This window comes from Triticum urartu, chromosome 2A (assembly GCF_056163025.1).
Source record: "Triticum urartu cultivar PI428250 chromosome 2A, HENAU_Tu73, whole genome shotgun sequence".
In the NCBI taxonomy this organism is placed as follows: domain Eukaryota; kingdom Viridiplantae; phylum Streptophyta; class Magnoliopsida; order Poales; family Poaceae; genus Triticum; species Triticum urartu.
Genome location: NC_141874.1, coordinates 74,825,054 through 74,840,694, shown reverse-complemented (window position 1 = coordinate 74,840,694; position 15,641 = coordinate 74,825,054).

Here is a 15,641-nt window from a genome sequence, read left to right as displayed (position 1 = left end):
AGCCGAATGAAGCTCTCCTCGTCTTGAAATATTTGCAGCCCAACAGGCCTGGCAAAGCGACTTACTTGGAAAATCACAAAAAAACTGGGCTGTGGCCGTGGACCCAGCTGTCAGCCTCTCCACTTACAGTACTCTTCCGATGGAAGTCAGTCATTGACCACATTGACCACGCCGTGCCGAGAGCACCAAGGCGGTGGATGATGGCGAGGCCTAGGAAGGGGATGACGCGGAGCCGGGGAAGACGTGGCAGTGGATGCCCACGCGGAGAGGAGTACGAGGGTTCACTGGTTTGGCTGCGGCATGAGGCTGCCGTCGCCGCAGAATAACAGGGGGCGTGGGTGAGTAGAGGGATACCCTGGGCCAGTGGTGGGAGTAGTAGGGGGAGGTGCGGCATCCGCGGCATCACAGTCGGCCACGAGAGGCAGGAGCACGCGGCACGACCGGCGCTACTTTGGGCGGCTGGAGCAAGAAGACCAGAGGTTGAAGAAGCACTATGGCCGTTGGATGGACATCGTACGGTCACTGGAGCTAGAATCGTTCATATTGACTAAGTTGATAAAGCCCTCCGTCCTCGTCAACTTAGTAGGCCCACAAGTCAGCCACCCACTATGGTGGGTCCCAGCTAGCAGGGAGTATTCATTTTTTGGTGCGTAATAAAGAGGCAATTCCTTGCGTGCGAAGATATAGCTGGTGGGTCCGGCCTGTCAGCGGGGGGAACATTTTTTTCGTGAAATACAGAAGCCCCTCCCACGTACAGTGCACGTACAGTGCGTAATAAGGAGGAACTTTCCTTGCGTGCGACCATGGACCTCGTGGGTTCCAGCCGTTAGGCTCTCCACGTACAGTCCTCTTCCGATGACTCTCGTATGTTGTCCACGCTGCGCCGAGCGCACCGAGGCGGTGGACGATGGCGAGGCCCTAGACTGGAACGACCCGGATATGGGGAAGACGCGGCAGTGGAGTCGCAGACGGAGAGGAGTGGGAAACTTGACTGGTTCGGGTGCGGGGTGGGCCTACACTCGGCAGAGAATAACAGGAGGTGCGGAGTGGAGGGATGGCCTGGCCGTCGACAGGGTAGTGTTTCGCTGAGGAGCGCAAAACAACGCCACTGGACGCCGAAGGCTGGAGCAGGCGGTTTCGGCAGCACTGGGAGAAGAAGACGAGAGATTGAAGAAGAATGCCGGCCGTTGGATGTAAATCCAACGCCTTCTTAGGCTTCGACCTACTGGCCCACAGGTCAGCCAGTCCATTTTTTAGTCCATTTGATGGGCTGGGTGAAACAATGATGTAGCATCTATGCAACCCGTTTAAATCCCATTTGCATTTTTCTCAAAATCCACGGACTTGCTGGGCTGGGTGAAAATATCATGTTGGGCTAGACAGAGAAATGTTATAAAAGCATAAACACATGATTGCACGTCAGTAAAATCTTTGCAAGCTTATGTACGCAATCACTAGGAGTTAACTTGCCAAGTTATATATAAACAATTATTATTTTGTAAAAACTTTCAACTTATGAAATAAAATATCATTTTAATTTGATGAGTTAATAGTACGTGGGGTATTGTTATTTTTTAGGCTAGACGTGGGACAGCTGAGTTGGTTCTAGGGGAAAGTACTGGGAGAAAACTCAGTTTACATCAAAAAAGAAAGTGGGAGAAAATTCAGAGACCTGCTGGATCCACCTGAGGAGGGGAATATGTTGGGAGGAAGGAGATTCAAAGCACGGCAGCCGAGTGAACTAGTTTTTTTTACGGACAAGTGAACTAGTTTACATACATAAGCAAATAGCCACTAAAAAAAGCAATCAGGTTAATGGGTTCTTAAAAGAAATATTTTGGACAAAACAGATAATTACGACACATAGGCTAATGCATGAAACACTCAGATGATAAAGGTGCTTATAAACAGATAAAGTAAAACATCTAGACCTTCCTGGCACGCTTGATCATGACATTGCGGCTGTCCGTGTACTCGTCGGTTACGGGAAGCAGACACGCCCTCATGTCCAAGATTTGCCTGTACATGTCGTAGCATGCGTATGCGTCCTTGGCCGCGTAGGTTATGTAGGCTAGATTTAGAGGTACCTCCCATGTGTTCAGGTCGTCTTCTTTCATGTTGGCGTATCAGGGGTCGATGATGGTCTCAGCAAGGTCAACCACAGAGTCCTTCTCCTGCCCGTTGCTGTTGATCTTGTATTGCTTCTGGATGTCGACAAGCTTGTTGCACCAGATGGCCGAATCGTCGCGTTCTTCCTTCTCTCCACCGTAGCGAAGGTGCAGTCAGCGCTGCCGATGAAATGGGCGAATGCTCCAGAACCTGGTGCAGCCATAGGACTGAGGCGAGCCAGAGCTTCACCGAGTCCGTATCGTTGGTATACATCACATTCAACTTGGTGCAGCCATAGGACTGAACGGCGAACTCAAAGGGGAACTCCTTGCTGAAGTCCATATCCAGCATGCTCACCCCTCGGATCGCCATTGGAGTCTCTTCGAGTGAACGAGTGTGTAGGCAGCTACAGCAGTTCGTTTTTCAGCTCTTGGGGAACTGGATTCAACAGTAAGCTAAGTGTGTACATGTGACAACAGTTACTACCCCTCCCTCGTCCGCTGCACGCCCGACAGAAGATGCACCCTCGGCCACACGTCGGTTCACGAGCGGGTCTGTATTGGTACTTTAATAACAGGACTTAGTGGTCACTTTACTTAAATTTAATTAGCTTTAATAGAAATTTATACTTAAAATAAGCAATGCATTCGCTCGTTCTATCAGTGCCACAGGATCAACATGCACAACAATTAGAATTATTATTCTCAAGACGCACACGATCAACACATTTGTCGCACTTGCACAAAGATAATACTACCAAGTTTGAACTGTTTGTTATGGTTGTTGTCCTCTGCATCATCATGCTGTGTTTCCCAGCTTGCAAGATTCAGAACCAACAAATAAGATCCAAATAATAAGTACAACAAAGATGCCTACACATCTCATTGATTCCCAGCTTGCAAGATTTAGAACCAACAAATAAGATTCAAATAATAAGTACAACAAAGATGCCTACCCATCTCACTGATTCCCAGCTTGCAAGATTCAGAACCAACCCATTAGAGCCTTTTGATAAAGTGAATATCGGGATTAAATCCATCTTGGCTATCCATGTCATACAATCGAAGAACTTGGCGAATGCTCTTGACCGTCACAACATCTGTAGTTGAGTATTCCTGTTTGCACAACACAAACAAGGATACAGGAGAGCATGATTTTGCTTTAATAGCGGCCTCCTTGAACTCAACCTCCAGCTCTACTTGGATGAGGTCTGCCTGGAGTTCCATGATTCAATTCATGCGCCTTTTTCTGCAGTTCACCTGAAATGAAGCAAAGATTGCATCGTGCAGCTAGCAAGAAGTACTTGCTCTTGTGAGCTGGCAAGCTCTTCTTTAGTAGTTGCACTGAAATTGAGGAACATTAAGGTTGGCTGTCCGGCTCATGTAAGGTGCAACTATAATTTTCTTATCCTTTTGTGCAATTCCACTAAAATAAAGTGCCATTGTGGTGATAGTGACGGCTCCATCTTGCAAAGGCTAATAAAATGTTGCACGAGATTACCAACAGAACTTGACGGAGATTTTGGAAAGTCCAATCACCATTTTGTGTAGTTCCACCAAAATTGAGAGATGTTTCCCACGTGACATTTTAGCTGAACTGCACAAGACAATCATTCCAAAAAAGTGCTTTGTGCAGTTCACCAAAAGGTCACAATAGCAACAAGGTGAAATGGATATCCCTATCTGCACAAAATGATAGAAAGTAAACAGTTGCTGGTCAATAAAATATACGAAACATATACAAAATGAAAAGAAGCATCTTAATTATGTTCATGGCAATCACGCAAGGACAGTAGAAATTTTAAAACGTCAGCAATGCTTCATGTTACCAGAAGCATTACGATCAACAATGAGATTCCTCAAATATGGGATTACTTTAATGGTGGCATTGCTTGTTTACCAGACACAGCAAATCAACAACAACTAAAGAGTTGGTTTAAGGGCATGGGACCGTGGGGACACCAGGACACTCAGCAGCGTAAAGGAGCAACATACTTATCATACTGGGGAAAATAGCAGGAGTGCCATTTGTAACACAGTTTAATTGCATCTTATCACTGGAGGCATTAGATTAACAATAACACTGGTTAGACATGTCCCTAAGGTAACAGTGTGATCGCTTCATTTTACATGCGCCATTACATTAACAACAGCAAAAGGTTGGTATAAGGACATGCGACAGTGGACGCATCAGCACAATGTACCTCAAGGAGGCATAAAGTGGTGATGCCGAGATTGTTCATGCTATGTGAGGGCAGCAAACCTAATCCTGGAGACCTTGTACTATGTGAGGGCAGAAAATCTAATCCTGGAGACCTTTTACTATGTGAGGGCTGCAAATCTAATCCTGGAGACCTTTTACTATGTGAGGGCAGAAAATCTAATCCTGGAGACCTTTTACTATGTGAGGGCAGCAAATCTAATCCTGAGACCTTTTACTATGTGAGGGAAGCAAATCTAATCCTGAGACCTTTTACTATGTGAGGGCAGAAAATCTAATCCTGGAGACCTTTTACTATGTGATGGCAGCAAATCTAATACTGGACATACTCTGTTGACTTGTCCACCAGCTGCCACTCTCTATCCTTTTTTCAACCAATAATAGATCTGTTCCTTATCCAGTTTGTACTATGTTTTCCCATTATTTCCCTTTTCAACCAAGAGACCGGTTGGGTATCCGGTCTCTACTACTTTCACCATATTATTTCCTCTTTGAATCAAGTCCTAGATTCATGCTACAACTTTCCCCCTTTCTTCGTTGTTTGAACAAAGCCCTAGATTTGAATGCATGAAGTAGCTTTACCTCTAATAATACTAAAAATTTAGGTGGATTTGGAAGAGCTGATGGGAGTAGAAAAAGATGCACATGCAGACACGTGGGGAGCTGGGGCAGTAGAGCAAGGCCGCTTTCAAAGACCTTATACCTGAGGGTCGCCGGGATGTCGGCGGCGGCAGGTCGGATCTGCGGATAATATGGCAGGGAGGAAGAAGGGTCGGAGGACCTCCCGAGCCGGCGCTGTGTCGGAGAGAACGGCACGGGCAAAGGATCGGGCCCCTCCGGCAGCTGTGGGTTTCCTCCCTCGGCGGCGATGACCGCGTGAACGATGCCTGCGGTCGCCAGCACTATCTGGAAATGCTGCACGGTGCGGGGCCGTAGGCCGGCGCCTTGGATGATTTGGCACAGCCGACTGCCGCTCGCGTCCATCGCCTCCATAGGTGCTTGTGGCTTCTGGTCACTTGTTCTTGGATTGAAGTGAGAAGTGTTGCGTAGAGACTTGGGAGTAGATGGATTGGAGTGGTGGGGTGCCTTTATTATATCAGAGTCCAAACTCTGTTGCATTCACATCGTGTTGGCTCTATTCTGCTTCTCCAATTAATTCCCTCTGCATGTAATTGAGGATGCATCATTGACCGTTCAACGTCTCGGGAACCGCTACCCTCTTCCTGCTTGGCATTCAAGCACCTATGGACCCGTCGACGACGAGGTGCCTATGGTGACTTCATAAATTTCAAGATGATAGTGCCGTGCGTGTGTGCATTCATAGGGGTGAGTGTATGCACGTGTATATGAGCGCTTGCGTCTGTACTGTGTAAAAAAACGTAAATGCGTGTCAAAAAGAGACTACTCCCTCCTTCCATCTATATAGGGCCTAATGCGTTTTTCAAGACCGCCTTTGACTATTGATAAAATTAATACTACATGACATGCATAATGTGAAAATTATATCATTGAAAGCTCCTTTCACATACGATTTTGATGATGTGCTTTGTGTAAGTTGCATGTCATATATTATTACTCTAACATTTGGTCAAACTTAGCCTCGAAAAACGCATTAGGCCCTATATAGATGGAAGGAGGGAGTAGTCAGTATAATCAATATTGTGCACCTCGGAGAGGAAAACGATAGAACTAGTACGTATTTATTTATGGCGCAGATTCACTCATTTTGCTCCATATGTTCTCCGTCTCGGTGTAGTCTAGTCACTTGTTGAAATCCCTAGAAGGGCAAATACTCCTTCTGGTTTACAGGGCTATACTAGCAAGTAGTTGTACGTACTAGTACAATAGTGGGCTCACATAGCAATTTTGTCTCATGCAAGAGCCTGGCTATATGCGTGCTCCAATGTTCGCAACTGCAACATTCGGTTTGTGCTTGGCTCTTCGCCTCTTCGAGAAGACGAACAATGATGTTACTACTACTGCTTCTACAGTGTCGAATCCACTGCTGCATGTCCGTTCACCGCAAGTGGGACAGATAGCTTGTTGTAGAAGTACTACTAAGCAAAAGCCTGTTCTCGTTTGTGAGCAACCGTGCGCATGGGTGAGGGAGAAGGCGTGTAGTAAAATCAAGCTTCTCCTCGTTGTACGAGTTGACGCGACACATCATAGCATTGGCCCCACATGCTTGCCTCTAAACTTGGCTGAAAGACCCGCAGTGTACAATATATTTGCTGCAACCTCTAACATTTACCCACCACAAATTAAAATATATGTGGCCGTATGCATCGTTCTGATGTAGAGGCAGGGGAGTCCCCCCTTTTTGAAAAAAACAAATTAAAATATGTATTCCTGTCTTGACCAGATGAGCGTGCAAACTACAATCACCAGGGTGTCAGGTAGGGCCAGAAGACTATTTTAATTTTTTTTTAAAACTTCGAGATGGCCACATAGCATGGAGCTGACCCCAATGATTTTAAGCTTACAGGCATGATACACGCTATCCTAGACTACTCTACACATGAAACTGCCACACGAGCGTCCAGACTACGCTTGGCTCTTCACCTCTTCAGGAAGTCGAACAATGATGGAGTACTACTGCATTGGAGGAGTACTACAGTACGCTTCTGGCCATTTGACACCGATTGAACTGCTGCATGTCCACTGCGTGCGGGAGGGAGAGCGTGTAGCGAAAGCTTCTCCTAGTATTGCCAGCCACCACGTTCATGGGCGAGGGAGGGACGCTCCTGCCTTTGCGTGTATGACAGGTGGGCCCGACAGGTGTGTGGCCAACCTGTCATACAGCCAAAGGCAGGTGCAGTTAAGTCCGCGAGGGAGAGGATAATCAAACTTCTCGTTGATGTACGAGTTGACGTGACACATCAAAGCACTACACTCGATATATTTTAATAATTTGCGTTTACCGATGCATTAATTACAATGCATGCATGCATGCCGTGACTCTCCTTTTGATACTTGCATGTGTTGATTTAATGCACCTTGAAGTAGTATAAAATATGTGATGGTAAAGCTTTGTAATACCCCGGCCCAAGTCGAGAGATGGTTGTGCACGAGGAGGGCGAGATCATGCAGACCGAACAGGACCCGACGATGGAGCTCTCTAAGGTCTCGATGGACCTCACCGTGCTCCATTGCCCCTTGTGCCTTCGCCCCTTGACGCCTCCAGTGTATGAGGTTCGAATACACCTCATCCGTTCGGCTGATTGAGCAAGGTGCAGGTTTCTTGATTGATGTGCTATTCGATTGATTTCTGCAGTGCAAGGGAGGCCACCTGGCCTGCGCGAATTGCCGCGTCGAGTGCCCCGGGAACCAGTGGCAATGCTAGAAGTGCGAGCGCGGCGGTGGCTTCGACGTGCGGAACACGGCGGTGGACTCCGTCCTTTCGTCGGTGAGGGTGGAGTGCCCGCACGAAGGCTGTGGGCTCTACGTCACTTACCACAAGCTCACCGATCACCAGAGCGTGTGTCCGCTCGCGCCCTGCAAATGCCCCGTGCCCGTCTGCAGTTAGGAAGGCCCGCCGCCAGTGCTCTACCACCACATCAGCACCGCGCATCCGATGCCCGTGCACAGGATCCAGTACAGCAAGGTGCTCCAGCTGCAAGTGCCACTGTCGGAGCCACGGCTCTTGTTGTTCGCGGAGGAGGACCGCCGCGCATTTTTATTGGTCGGTGGCGTGCTCGACATCGGCGCGCCTATCACCATGTCGTTCGTCTGCATCAGAGCGGGGGCGTCCCCACTGCCGCACTACGTGGCCAAGATGTGGGCGAACGGCCCGCCGGGGGAGCCCAAAGGCACGACCGACGCCGTCAAGGTGGAAATGGAGGTGACAAGCAACAAGGATCTCGGGGACGTCGACGTGCAGGAGCTGACCTTCTTGACAGTTCCGCCCAAGCTGCTGGCCAGGGCTAAGCTTGTGTCCCTCCACATTCAGATTGACAAGCTCACGTCCTAAATGTTTCTACAGTGCCTTCTGTTTATCTTAGTAATATGCTAATATAGGGATTACCTTGGTCTACTTTAGCTTAAGAAATGGTGGGTTTTGGTGGCGATGCAACAATTACTTCGACATCAGATCAGTAATTTCCAATAGTCGAACGAATATTTTGTGTCTGTTGGATATAAAGTTCCTTTGGGTAAGAAGTACTACTTGTCATCAAAATGGATAAAATAAGATGTATGTAGACGTATTTTAGTTCTAGATATGTCCCTTTTATCCATTTTGATGACAAGCACTCCCTCCATTCCACAATACATGCCTTCCATTTGTCAAAATATAGATGTATCTATACATGTTTTAGTATATAGGTACATCCATGATAGAGCCAATCGGATGGTTGAGAACACTACAATTCGTAGCTACAGATGCGTGTGTGACTCCTAGATGCAGAGGCCTAGGGTCATCATCCTCCTTTTTGAGAAAAAGCAGACGCGTGTGTGAGAGGATGAGTGCGTGTGTGCACCTCTTCTCTTCCTGTATAACGTACTACTAAACTTAGAGTACAAGTTTTTGTGGGTGGCACGATGGTGCGTGCGAGAAGTCCCGAGAGATAGGTTTAATGCGTCTGAAAAAAAGACTAGCCTAGAGCTCGCCACGCACCTATTCCTGTCGAACGCCCCATTAACCATAAGATATGTATACGACGGTGCCAGTTATTGCACGTACACAGCAGTACTCCCTCCTTTCCGGTTTATAGGGCTTAATTCAAAAATCTCACCAACCAAGATGGTGAGTGGTGGAATATTTTTTGTAGTTTGCAAAAGCACCTAATTAATGCTCTTGTTTTTCTCAAAAAATTATGTTTATCAATGCATTAATTGTAATGCATGCATGCATAAAGTATATGCATTAGTCAATTTTCTCTTAATACTTGCATGCAATGATTTAATGCACCTTGGAATCTAAACATGTGTTGGGGAACAACCAAATTGAGCCTTATAAAATGGAAAAACTAAAATTTTGAGATAAGCCCTATAATACCGGAAAGGAGGGAGTAGAAAAAGAAGTACTCCATCCGGGAATAGTGCCGCACTTCGAAACTAGAACCGTCAATAAATTTTGAGCTTGCGTCTCGTCACATTCCAAATTACTCCACGCTATATTGAATTGCAAACCTGTTCCCACTTAGGAGCGTATTAGTACTCGGTTATAAATACTAGTATGCCAAGATGACTGCACATTCCTCCTCAACTCCTCATCCACAAAAACAAACAAGTCATTCAACATCCTTCCCTTGCGTCTGCTATGGCCAGCGTGAGTTCTGGGTTGAGAGATTGCCACCAGGGAGAGGCAAGCATGGAAGAAGAAGCACGAGAGATGTCCCGCCTCGCTGCGAGAGCAGCCGACATGTCCCACCGCGCCGCTGAAGCAACACGGAGGTCCCGCTGCGCCATCGATGCAGCAGACTGGTCCAGCCATGCCGCGGAAGCAGCAGAGATGTCCCGCCGCGCCACGAATGCAGCAGAGATGTCCCACCGCGCCGCGGCGGCCTGGGAAAATTTCTCGCGGGCAGGCGACGACTATTACAGGCACATGCATGCGATCGTCTATAGCCAGATGGATTTGATCTCCGGCTGGGCGAGGTTGTAGGATGACATGAAAGCCTCGTTTGAACAGGCTACCGGCGTCATCCGACAACTAAGGGAGGGCAATGAGAGGCTCTGGGCCGAGCGCGACCTGCTGAGGGAGAAGATCGTCCGAAGTGCAGACCAGCATGAGGAGACCAGTGCCTTGTTGAAGAGGACCGGCGTCATCGTCAAGAAACTTATGGACGAGAATGACATGCTCCGCAACGAGCGCCAAAGGCTGGTGGAGGAATCCATGGATGTTCTCAAGAAGCGCCTTGAGGAAACGAAAGAGCTCATCGCTGCTCGCCGCGGAGACTAGTTCCCGCGGCCTGCAGCAACGCATCAAGAAAGTAGAGATCAGCGAGCCAGATCCTTATCTTCCTTCTTCTTTTGCCCTTGTGTATTTCGAGCGTAGCCGCATGTGGCTTTTTTAATTATATTTCTAATTATGTAAGACAATTAATCATCCTGATCTTTCTGTGGAAGATCAATGTTGCGAGGCTGGAATGAAGAAAACTCTTGCTATGGCGACCCTGGCGTTGCTGTTCTTCTAGTTGCTGTTGGGCTTCCTTCTGTTTCCTGGTTTCTTTTGATGTAATAATCGGTTTAGGATGTGGATTGCATCATCGGTTGTGAAATGTTGGGTTCTAGCGCGGATCTATGGCCTTTGTTGGCCTCTTGGGATGTTGCAATTTCAATCTAGTAGCTTTTAGTCCTTCGTGTTAGGATGGAGTTGTGCTGAACTTCTTGTGAATTGTGATGGTTTTCAGTAATGAAAATCAGAAGGGGCAAGCCCTTCTTTGGTCAAAAAATTTTTAATCGTCCTTATATATTCATCAGTCTTGCTATAAGTTGCAGTAGATGCTATATAGGTCTGTCGGATCTTACATCAAGATCCGTGCTTTCAGATTTTCTTTTTTCTCTCTTAAATCTCAGTCGAGTGAGACATATCCACGCCATTAAACAGAGGCTCGGGCGCCATTAATGGAGACCTTGGGAGAGAGGTGGACGGCAGATGGAGGTCAAAGGGCTCTCCTACCGATAAGCACGCACAGGGGTCTAATCGCACGCCTCTAGTACTCAAATAGCTACCCTGCACGGCGCCTCCTAGCTAATAAAAAATGGGGACGCGTGGCGGCACGTAAATGGTACTAGTAAGTAGAACGCCCACGGTTTCAATAATACTTGTGTTTCCGATTGTAACGTGACAGCACTTGTTCCAAAATGACTTTGTTGATTGTTAATGTGTGCGCCTTCGCAAATCGGACTGCAAATTTACCACAACATGTTGGTGCCATGTCATGGCACCAAGCCAAGTTTCATTATTTTCGTGCGTGTTTTGGATTTACAGGAATTAAAAAACTAAGTTTCTCAATGTTTCCAACCCAGCCACGACGCCGAGAATTTTGAATTTCATTCCCATTTCTTGCATGGAACCTAGAAATTTACCCGAGGACACACATGTGATTTTTCAACCAACTTTGGTGCACTGGAACATGTGCTTGTATTTCAAATTTGAATTATGCACACAAAGGTGACACGTTCCCTCCCAGAACCACGAGCCTTCTTGAGAGAAGCTCCGATTTGCAAGAAGCTTATACCAAAATTTGTTCCTATTTGGCCAATTTTTTTTACCACAGCATGGTACTACCATGACATGACACCATGCCAAGTTTCATGATTTTAAAACCAAGTTTCTCAATGTTCTTGACCGAGCCACGATGCCCAGATGTTTGAATTTTATTCTCATTTTTTGCATGGGACCTACTCCCTCCTTCCATCTATATAGGGCCTAATGTGTTTTCCAAGACAACCTTTGACTATTGACAAGATTAATAGCACATGAGATGTATACTATGAAAATTATATTATTGGAAGCTCCTTTGACATACAAATTTGAAGGTATGCTTTGTGTAAGTTGCATGTCATATATTATTGCTCTAATGTTTGGTCAAAGTTAGCCTCGAAAAACGCATTAGGACCTATATAGATGGAAGGAGGGAGTAGAAATTCACCCGAGGACACAAATGTGATTTTTTCAACCAACTTTGGTGCACGGGAGCATGTGCTTGTAGTTCAAATTTGAATTATGCACATTAAATGACCAAAAACTCAATTAATGTGTAAATAAGGCTAAACGAAGCCAGAATAATTCCAAAATTTAACAGGGCACTCATGTAGTTCTATGTTGCCTTTGTAAATAAACTCAAGGGGGACAACGTTTATCATTTCGCACTCAAAGGTGGCACATTCCCTCTCAGAACCACGAGCCTTCTTGAGAGAAGCTTCGGTTTGCAAGAAGCTTATACCAAAATCTGTTCCTATTCGGCCAATTTTTTTACCACAACATGGTAGTACCATGACATGACATCCATGCCAAGTTTCATGATTTTCAGACGTGTTTTGGATTTACAAGAATTTTAAAACCAAGTTTCTCAATGTTCTCGGCCGAGCCACGATGCCGAGATGTTTTAATTTTATTCTCATTTCTTGCATGGGACCTAGAAATTCACCCGAGGACACAAATGTGATTTTTCAACCAACTTTGGTGCACGAGAGCATGTGCTTGTAGTTCAAATTTGACTTATGCACATTAAATGACCAGAAACTCAATTAATGTATAAAAACGACAAACGTACCCGGAATAATTCCAAAATTTAACAGGGCACTAATGTAGTTCTATGTTTCCTTTGTTAAGAAACTCAAGTGGGGGGGGGGGCAGCGTATATCGTTTCACACTCAAAGGTGGCACGTTCCCTCTTAGAAACACGAGCTTCCAAATCGGCCCAATTTTTTTACCACAAAATGTTAGTGCCATGACATGACACCATGCCAAGTTTCATGATTTCCAGGCGAGTTTTGGATTTACATGAATTTAAAATCAAAGTTTCTTGATGTTCTCGGTCGAGTCAGGACGCCCAGATGTTTGAATTTCATTCTCATTTCTTCCATGGGACCTAGAAATTCAACCAAGGACTCACATGTGATTTTTCAACCCACTTTGGTGCACCGGAGCATGTGCATGCAATTCATATTTAGATTATGCACATTAAAAGTCCAGAAACTCAATTAATGTATAAAAAGGCCAAATGAACCCGAAATAATTCCAAAATTTAACAGGGCACTCATAGAGTTCTTTGTTGCCCCTGTAAATAAAATCAGGGGGGAAGCAGCGTATACCGTTTCGCACACAAAGGTGACACGTTCCCTCTCGGAACCACGAGGCTTGTTGAGAGAATCTCCGGTTTTGCAAGAGGCTTATACCAAAACTTGTCCCAATTCAGCCAAAAATTATACGTATGAAAACAGGGTTTAAATTATCCTGAAAATCTCGCCACCTAGACCAATAATGTACTATAATTTGAATTCAACATAAAATGGATACACATATTTGAATTGGAGAGCGTATGGTACATGTAGTTCATAGTGAAATATGATTACTGCTATATGTATGTTTTTTGTTATCAAGATAATATTTAAATTATTGTATAACTTGACAACAATCGTATTAAAATAAGGAAAATTGATTCAAATTTAGTCCATATGGTAGACGACAATATATATGTTCACATGGTGGAGTAAAATGTTCATATATGATGGAAGATCAAAATGTACGACTACATGAATTATAAACCGCAAAGTCACCTAACGATATATTCGGATTCAACATAACGTGGATTCAAAAATTGAAATTCGAGATCATGGCATCTGTAATCATATAAAAAGGGACATTACTCTTTCTTTGGTGGGAATTGATTTGTTTTTTGTTGTTGTTGAGGGAAGTGCGAATCGATTTGGTACTATGCAGGGTAATCTTGTTCTCCTGATTTTTTTTACATTTTTCTTGTAGTTTTTTCAATGGCATCTATAGCAATATAGTAAAAGGGGACATGACTCTCTTTTGTCTTGTATGAATTGTTTTTTTACACGTTAAGTTTGTTCTGCCCAAGAAGGAATCCGCACCTTGTTATCCCGAAATTTTCAAGCTCGAGTATCTTTTGTCTCACCTGCTTTGAAACTCCCGCTTCTTCAACCCGTGCCGCGCCTGGTTATCCCGAAATATGGACGCGCGCGAGAACTCCCTCCTCATCCAAAATCGCTCCCGCAGCCCAGACACGCGAAATCCCCCTTCTACCCCTCAGCCGGAAATGAAGCTCCACGTCGCGGTGTCAAAACCGGTGGGGGTACGCTGGTAACTTACCCTACATTTCGGACAAGCGCGTCCCTAAGCTTGGCTCCCCCTCCCCCTTCGCCCCCCATTAGTACACTGAGGCTGCCAAAACCCGCGAAACCCCACACTCCTCCGTCGGCCTCCCGACCGCCGCCCAGCCGGAGACTCTTCCCCGACTACGTCGTCCACCGCAACAGCTCGCCGTCCCTCATTCACCGCACCGGATGAGGATCTGTTGTCGATCTCGTCATCCCGCTGGATCAGCCGCCCCGTCCTCCACCTCCAAGGAGTTTCCCCAACGTTCGCCTCGTCTATTGCGCCACCTCAATCCCCACAGCACCGTCTTGACCTGCCCCACCGGAACTGCAGCACCCTCACCAATTCCTCCGATGAAGCCGAGGCCAACTCGGCGCCACCAAGGAGGTTCTGCACTCACCGCTGCATTTCATCTTTTATTCGATCTCACGGGGCTGCCGGTGCTCGATACCGAGCAGACATGGCGTGTCTCCATCGACGGCGCCGTCGCCGGCCACATCATCCATGACGTCTGTCCCCCATGTCGTTGCTTCCTCGGTGGCAACTTCCACAATGGCACTAGCTGCAGCTGCTCCTGCTCTTGCTCGCGCTGCGGCTCTGTTCTTGCTGTCGGTCGCGCTGCTGCACTACTCCTCCTTTCGTTTGTGCTGCTACTCTGCTCTTGCTCTCGCTTGCGCTGCTGCTGCTGTTGCACGACCTCCGGCAGCTACAGGAGTTGCTGCTTTAGCACTCGCTCGTGGTGCTACTGCACGACTTGCTCTCTGCTAGTGCGTTCCTTGCTCGAGCGTCTGCTGATTTAGATGACTGCTTCTCTGCTACTAGTGCTCGAACGCCCTAAACATCTATTGCAATGCTCTGTTACTAGTTCAATCAGTTTCGACAGTAAAATTCAGTTTCGACTGTGAAGTTCATTTTCTCCAGTTAAGTTTAGAGTGAACAGTACTTACAGCATCTGTCGGAGCGGCCGTGGCGCGCCTGATGTGTTTTACATCTAGCACTTTTTGGTGATGTATTTTACATCATCTATTGCAAATGATATTAGGGTCCCACTTCAGATTAACGTTGTCTGTCTTGTCATGCTTCAGCCTCATCGCCGTACACCTTAGCGGAGCTGCTCCAACGACGGAACCGTCCATCACAGCGGAGCAGTACCCTCGGCGCCGTTTCCAGAGGCCTCGGATCTTCTTCCCCGCCTCCGACAGTCACACCAGCATCATCACCATCCTCCACGTCCAACCCAATGATGCTGAGGTTCACAAGGCTATGCCAAAGAGGTTGTACACTCGTCGCATCACTTTGTTTCTTCATTCCTCTATTCTTCCAATTCATGTGAGCCAAACACCCAGGTTGACTGAAATCCTATGTTTCCAAATGCTCTGTTTTGCACGTGCATTCCTATCATATTCCTGTGTTTTTCCTGTCCCTGCATTTATAGAATCCTCCAATTCTAAGGAGCCCTTAAAGATTTACTTCATTTTCAGATAGGCGTCAAAGAAAACTCTGTGTGTTATGTCCTGCTCCT